Raw genomic sequence first — 7,837 nt, 5'->3', positions numbered from 1 at the left:
GCCTGTCTCAGCCCCGGAGGAGGGCACCTGCCCAAGACGTCACTTTCTCTGCCCCCCACTCCGCTCGGCGCTCCCTCCAGGTGTCCCTGGGGCTCCCCAGGAACCTGCTTGGGAAGAGACCGATGTTGCCTGTCTCACCTCTGCAGAGAGGTTTCTTTGCAGCAGTGGCCTTTCTCCTCTCCCAGACACAGTTAGCTCTGAGAATCCCCCTGCCTTGGCCCATCATGAGGCAGGACACCTGGAGACTGCCAGGGAGGCAGCTCCTTCAGCCACGCTGAGGGAAGGCAATCAGCTGAGTCAATGGGGGCATCTCATGCTGGATTTGTAGTGCTGGGGCTGGAAGGGACCTCAGCTCCCTCCCAGGCCTGCCACAAGCCCCCAGGAGTTTTCTCCTTTCTCCTTTCTCCTCACAGAATGACAGAAATGTTGAGGTTGGAAGGGACCTCTGGACTTTCCCTTCCCCTTTGTGAACCCATGTTAAATACAAGTCCCGTTGAACTCATTTGATATCCTTCTGGGATAAGGTCACCATCCTAGTGGATGAAGGCAAGGTGGTGGGTGTAGATTTCCCGGATTTTAGTAAGGCTTTTGGTACTGTCCCTCACAGCATCCTTCTGGACAAGTTGTCCAACTGGGGGATGAGCGGGTTCACGGTGCGCTGGGTGAAGAACTGGCTGAAGGGCAGAGCTCAAAGGGTCGCAGTGAATGGGGCTGCATCTGGCTGGCCACTGGTCCCCAGCGGTCTTCCTCAGGGCTCAATCCTGAGGGCCAGTTCTGTTCAATATGCTTATCGATCATCTGCGTGCAGGAGTCGAATGAACCACTAGCAAGGTTGCTGATGATACCAAACTGGGAGGTGCTGTTGACTCTCTCGAGGGACAAGAGGCCTTGCAGAGGGATCTAGGTAGATTGGAGCATTGGGCTATGATTAATGGGATGAAATGGAACAAGTCAAAATGCCAGATTCTGCACCCAGGATGCAGTAACAGCGGGCACAAGTATAAATTGGGAAAAGAGTGGCCCTGCAGAAAGGGATCTGGGGGTGCTGGTCGACAGCAGGCTCCACAGCAGTCAGCAGTGTGCCCTGGCAGGCGGGAGGGCAAACCGTGTTCTGGGGTGCATCAAACACAGCAAAACCAGCCGGTCAGCAGAGGGGATTATCCTGCTGCATTCAGTGTTGGTGAGGCCTCACCTGGAATACTGTGTGCGGTGCTGGGCCCCACCATTGGAGAAGGATGTTCAGGTCCTTGAATGCATCCAGAGGAGGGCACCAAAGCTGGTGAAAGGGCGGGAAGGCATGTCCTCTGAGGAGCAGCTAAGGGCTTTGGGCTTGTCTAGTTTGGAGAGAAGGCGGCTGAGGGGCGACCTCGTGGCTCTCTCCAGCTGCCTGAGGAGGGGACGTGGAGAGGGAGGTGCTGATCTCTTCTCCCTGGGATCCGGTGATAGGACACGTGGGAATGGCTCAAAGCTGCACCAGAGGAGGTTTCGACTGGATATCAGGAAACATGTCTGTACTGAGAGGGTGGTCAAACCCTGCAACAGGCTTCCTAGAGAGGCGGTCGATGCCCCAAGCCTCTCAGTGTTTAAGAGGCATTTGGACAATGCCCTTAATAACTTGCTTTAACTTTTGGTCAGCCCTGAATTGGTCAGGCAGTCAGAGTAGATGATCATTGTAGGTCCCCTCGAACTAAACTATTCTGGTCTTCTCTGGTCTGGTTTATATGCTATGCTATGCTATTCTACTCATTTAATCAAAACAGGTGACAGTTGTGTGACAAGCAGTGGGCCTACAGCTCTTCCTGGCAGTGCACGTGTGGGCCGCAGCACCTCAGCTGTGGCACCAGGCTGGAGGACAGCCTTCTCACGGGGAAACCTGAGCAGCTCCTGCTGGGCTGGGCTGTGCTGCATGCACAGTGTGGTCTTCACGCCTGTGCTGTGCTGCACAGATCCCTGGGCCGCAGGACAACCTCGGCAGCTCATTGCCACCGAGGAGCCTGCAGGCAGCTCCCACTCTCCACTGGCCAGGAGGCCACCTGCCTGGCTTTGCCTGCACCTAACAGTGCAGCAACAAGTTCTCATGAGAACGTTGTTTCTGTTGGACTGTACAAAGGATAAATCACGTTGTTTCCTGGCACCTCGTGTAGCCCTGGCACCTCATGGAGCTCCGTGGGCCTGGATTTGAACATGAAAGTCAGCAGATTCCCTGAATGCTGTCAGGCAACGTGGGGCTGAACATGAGGCAACGGCCAATATCTCCACGTCAGTGGAGATCTCGTAAACACAGCAGAAGGAGGAGAGAGAGACGGAGTTCTCCCTATGGCACAGGACTCGAATCATTCAGATGAAGAACTCTGTAAACTGCCCTGAGCGTCATGAGCAGGGACAGTTTTAAGGTTCAAAACTGGTTACAGAGCCCAAAGTCTCCTTTTCAGGGCCCAAAGCCTCCTTTTCAGGATCCAACCCCTCCTTTTATGGTCCAAATGCTCACTTCAAGGCCCAAAGCCGCATTTTTAAGGTTCAAATTTTCACCTTAGAATCCAAAGCCTCATTTCTATGGCCCAAAGCCTCACTTTTAGGGATCAAAGGCTCATTTTAGGGTCCAAAGTCTCTTTTTAGGCTCCAAAGCCACATTTTTATGGTCCAAAGGCTCCCTTTCAGATTGCAAATCTCCTTTTTAGACTCCAAAGCCACATTTTAACTTTCCAAAGCCTAATTCCAGGCTCCAAAAGCTCAGTTTTAGGATGCAGCTGTTTGTTTTGAGGGCCCAAGTTGCATCTGGAGTGTCCGAACCCTCATTTTCAGGGTTCAACCCCCTCTTTTAGGGCTCAAAGCTTCATTTTTAGAGTACAAAGCCTTGATTCTAGGCTTGAAAGCCTCCTTTTGATGGTCCAAACCCTCATTTTCAGGGTCTAAACCCTCATTTACAATTTCCAAGCCCCATTTTAAGATTCAATGACTCATTTCAAGGGCCCAGAGCATCATTTTTAAGTCCCCAGGTCTGACTTTGAAGGTCCAAAGCCTCATTCCCAGACTCCAAAGCCTTCTTCATAGGGTCCAAAGGCTCATTTTTGGGCTCCAACCCTCAGTTTTAGCTTCTAAAGCCTCCTTTTCTGGGACCAAAGCCTCGCTTTCAGGAACCATAGCCTCCTTTTTAGATCCAGTCTGCAATTTGGACGGGGACCAAAGCCTCATTTTGACAGCCCAAATGCTCATTTGGTGGGTCCAAAGCCTCATTTGAGGGTCCAAACTCCTCATTTAGGCTACAAAGCCTCATTTGTTTCATGTCCCAAGCCTCATTTTGAGCCTCCAAAACCCCATTTTTAGGGTGCAAAGCCTTAGGTTGTGGTACCAAAGCATCATTTTAGGGCACAAAGTCTCATTTCAGAGTTCAAAACCTCCATTTCATTTTCCAAGCCCCACTTTTAAGGCCCAAAATCCCCTTTTAATGGTCCAAACTCTCATTTCTAGGCTCCAAAGCCCCCTTTGACAGCTCAAAGCCTTCACTGGGGTGCCCAAAGCCCTATATTCAGGACCAAAGCTTCAGTTCTTGGGGCCACAGAGGAACCAATGGGTTCCCCTCATTTGCAGGGTCCCAAGTGTCATTTGTAGCATCTAGCCCATCTGTTCTAGTGCCCAAAGAGTCCTTCTGAAGGCCAAGATCATCATTTTTTTGTTCCAAACCTCTCTTTTATTATGCATAGCCTTTTTGGGGGCCCACAGTTTCATTTTTAGGGTTTAAACTCTCACTTTTAGGGCACCAAGCCTCTTTTCAGGGTCCAAAGCTACATTTAGAGGGTCCAAGGCCTCATTTTTACTTTCTAAAGTCTTAGTTTTGCTCCCAGAGCGTCATTTTGGACTTCAAAGCTTCATGTTAGCGGTCCAAAGACTCTGTTTCAGATTGCAAAGTCTCCTTGTTAGACTCGAAAGCCGCATTTTGACTTTCTAAAGCCTGAGTTTCAGGCTCCAAGGTGGCATTTTGAGGATCCAGCCAGTCGTTTTGAGGGCCCAAGCCACATCTGGAGTGTCCAAACCCTCATTTTTAGAGTCCAAACACCTCTTTTAAAGGCTCACAGCCTCATTTTTAGGGCCCAAAGCTTCATTTTTAGAGTACAAAACTTTGATTCTAAGATTGAAAGCTTTTCAGGGTCCACACCCTCATTGCAATATTTCCAAGCCTCACTTTTAAGGTTCAAGGATGCATTTAAAGGGTGCAGAGCATCATTTTTAAGACCCCAGTTCTGCTTTTGAAGGTCCAAAGCCTCAGTTTTAGAGTCCCAAGCCTGATTTAAAGGGTCTCCTCTCCCACCCAGCAAAGCCTGTTCCCCCAAGGCCATGGGATCCAGGGCATGAGTCACATCCTTGGCAGCTGGACCTCCAGTCGAGTGTAAGTGCACGTGTCCTACAATGAACACAGAACAACACAGAAAAAGCGACTGCCCTACAGTGTCAGTGTCAGTGAGGTGGAGAGCAAAACAGGGTAAGGAGAAGGCTCCACAGCATTCCCGTCTCCCTTTCTGTTCTTGCTTTGTTTTTTTTTTTGGAGCTTTGCAATTTTCTTCCCTCTTTCCCCACATTTCTATTGTGCTCTTCCTCTGTGGGGCTGTGGTGGGGCTGCAGGTCAGCTTCTGTTCTGACACCAGCGCTCAGGGTCCTCTCCTGGAGGTGTCTTCATGGGAACTAGGTGCCCAAGCTGTGAGGCACCATGTCATTCAATTGGTAGCGTTGAAAAATTTTCTGAAACATTCCTCATTCAGCTCAGGGAGGGGGATTGCGATGAGAAATGGCGTGGGCTTTACCTCTAAGAAGTCTCCCCTAACTTGTCATTGTGTTTTCCTTCTTGGACAGGTCCCCATGCCCACAGAGAACAAATGTCCAATGGCAGCTCCATCACCCAGTTCCTCCTACTGGCATTGGCAGACACGCGGGAGCTGCAGCTCTTGCACTTCTGGCTCTTCCTGGCCATCTACCTGGCTGCCCTCCTGGGCAACGGCCTCATCATCACTGCCGTTGCCTGCGACCACCGCCTCCACACCCCCATGTACTTCTTCCTCCTCAACCTCTCCCTCACAGACCTTGGTTTCATCTCCACCACTCTCCCCAAAGCCATGGCCAATGCCCTGTGGGACACCAGGGCCATCTCTTTCTCAGGGTGTGCTGCCCAAGTCTTTGTATTTGTCTTTTTCTTTTTGACAGAGTATTCTCTGCTAGCCATCATGGCCTATGACCGCTACGTGGCCATCTGCAAACCTCTGCACTATGGGACCCTCCTGGGCAGCAGAGCTTGTGTCCACATGGCAGCAGCTGCCTGGGGCACTGGGTTTCTCCATGCTGTGCTGCACACTGCTAATACATTTTCACTACCCCTCTGCCAAGGCAATGTCCTGGACAAGTTCTTCTGTGAAATTCCCCACATCCTCAAGCTCTCCTGCTCAGATGCCTACCACAGGGAGGTTGGACTTCTTGTGTTTACTGCCTCTTTTGGATTTGGGTGTTTTGTTTTCGTTGTGGCGTCCTACGTGCAGATCCTCAGGGCCGTGCTGAGGATCCCCTCTGAGCAGGGACGGCACAAAGCCTTTTCCACATGCCTCCCTCACCTGGCTGTGGTCTCCCTGTTTCTCAGGACATAATTTTTTGCCTACCTGAAGCCACACTCCTTCTCCTCTCCATCCCTGGATATGGTGGTGGCAGTTCTGTACGCAGTGGTGCCTCCAGCAGTGAACCCCCTCATCTACAGCATGAGGAACCAGGAGCTTAAGGATGCAGTGTGGAAGCTGATGACTGGATGGTTTTAAGCAGCAATAAACTGCCCATTTTCTTCTGTATATCACTCACAATGTAAAGCACTATAGGATCAGCCTGACTTTGGCAGTTGGTCTGGTTCAGTTTTTAAGTTTTGTTAGTTTTAATCATATTGTCCACAATGAAATGCTATTACTCGTAACATTCCTAAGTCAGTATCTACCTGTCCTGTGTGACCCAGAGACTGTGTAATGATGAGCCGTGCTCTCTGTGTTTTAAAACAAAATAAACGACCCCTCAGTGACTTGTTTGTCCAAGGTCCTTTATTGAGACCTTCTCTGGAGCTGCAGGGGCAGTGCCTGTGTGCAGAGGTGGAGGGGAAAAGAGTCCTGGCACAGCAGCACTGCCAGGCAGCACCAGCACTTGGTCTTTCCGAGCTGCTCACTTTCCACGTCCACTCTCTCCTTCTGAGCCCTTCTGTTGGTGTAAGGCCTGAGAGCACTGGCAGCTTGATGTAGTCCTGGTGGGTGGCAGTTTGTGCCAGCAGGCAGGGACAAGCAATGGGTGCTTCTGTGGCAGAGCTGACATCCATAAAAGCATTGCCTTCATGAAAGGGCAGTTGCTGAAGGCTCTAGGTCTCACCCACTGTGGCCAGCTTCATTGCAAATGCTCCATCACGCTTCCTTGGCTTTCTGGCCTGTCCCTTTCATTATGTGCTATCAAAGGAGGTGGCCTGCAGAGCATCTCAGCTGTGCAGTCAGAAGGCAATCAGGCTGGCGAGGCATGATTTACCCTTGGGGAGTCCATGCCGACTGCTTTTGGACATGTTCTTCTCTTTTAGCTGTCCAGACATGTCAGCCATGAGGAGGCATTCAGTGGCTCCCTCCTCACCAAAGTGAGCTTGTACAGCCTGCGGTGCCCTGGCTTGCACTTCTGGCTGCCTTCAAAGATGGGTGCAGCACTTGCTTGTCCTCACTCACATAAGATCTTCGCCAGTCCCATGACCTCTCAAAAGGGATACTCCAAGAAATGCCAGTCTTCCCCTGTAACTTCCTTACCACTATTCTGCTTGTTATACAGTGGATTTAGTTTCACTAGTCTTTCATATACTTTCACCTATCCTGATACAGTGGCCATTTCTAAAATCATCTTTGCGGATGCAGACTGCCTAGGCAAAGGCCCTTGCCATTTTTCTCCCGTTTTCTCCTCCCCTTAATCTTTGTTCATTCAGATACCTCTCACCTCTGCAGCTGCCTTAAGCCTCAGGGAGTTCAAAGCTTGCCTGTCTCTCGGTAGTCTAATTGTCTCTTTAACCAACACTTTAGTTGTTTTCCTATCTATCTGTTTGCACCTATCTATCTAAAACATTTCTCATAAGATTATCCCTTGTAGAAAGGCAACCTCCTTAGAGGCAGCTTGTACTTAGCAGATGGATACAGAGTGTGTTTTACTGTTTGTGAAACTTTATCCGGCTTTTCTTTACTTGCAAATAGGAAAAATTCTCCTGTGCCTGTGTGCAGCCAGTTCTCGAAGGAGAGCAGGTGGGAGATGGTGCAGAGGACCTGTAGCATCCAGCTACGGAGATCAGTGCAGAAGTCTGATGCAAGGAACAGTGATGCAAGTCCCAGGTGGCCAATGACAGAAAAGGGGACCTTTGGGAGGTGAGGAGCAAAGTTGTCCATACAGTGTCAGACCTCAAGGGACTGCTTTTCCTACCTGTCCAGACCTCCCGAGCGGACACTCACCTCTTCTTTAACCTCAGAATTAATAAAAAATATCCTTTAAAACAAAATTCATTTTTATTAGATGCACTTTGAAATCTTTCGCCTTAACTACCCTAGGAAACCTCTCTAATGAGCTGTACAAGTCGTGAAGACTTGGAGAAAATCACAGGAAGAGACAGGGCTCGTTAGGGCTTTCTGTATTTTAATGAGCCCCATGGTGTATTTGGGGCTGAGGCCTTGAACCTCAGATACCGAGAGGAGATTGAACAAACTGCTCAAGAAGTCCAAGTCAGAAGCTGAACCCAAAGTATCTGGAAGCATTAATGGGCCCCATGAGGACCATTACTGACAAAGCCTCCCCAGGGACTCTTTAG

At 50.0% G+C, this 7,837-nt stretch overlaps 1 pseudogene; it reads left to right on the top strand.

Moving 5' to 3' along the window:
* Positions 1-4,868: 4,868 nt before the first annotated feature.
* Positions 4,869-5,792, top strand: LOC148050737 (olfactory receptor 14C36-like; annotated as a pseudogene).
* The last annotated feature ends 2,045 nt before the right edge of the window (positions 5,793-7,837 follow it).

The sequence above is a fragment of the Nipponia nippon genome, unplaced genomic scaffold (genome assembly GCF_047370975.1).
Source record: "Nipponia nippon isolate SJK-2023a ecotype South Korea unplaced genomic scaffold, ASM4737097v1 scaffold_70, whole genome shotgun sequence".
NCBI lineage: Eukaryota > Metazoa > Chordata > Aves > Pelecaniformes > Threskiornithidae > Nipponia > Nipponia nippon.
This window is presented reverse-complemented; position numbering and strand designations above follow the sequence as displayed.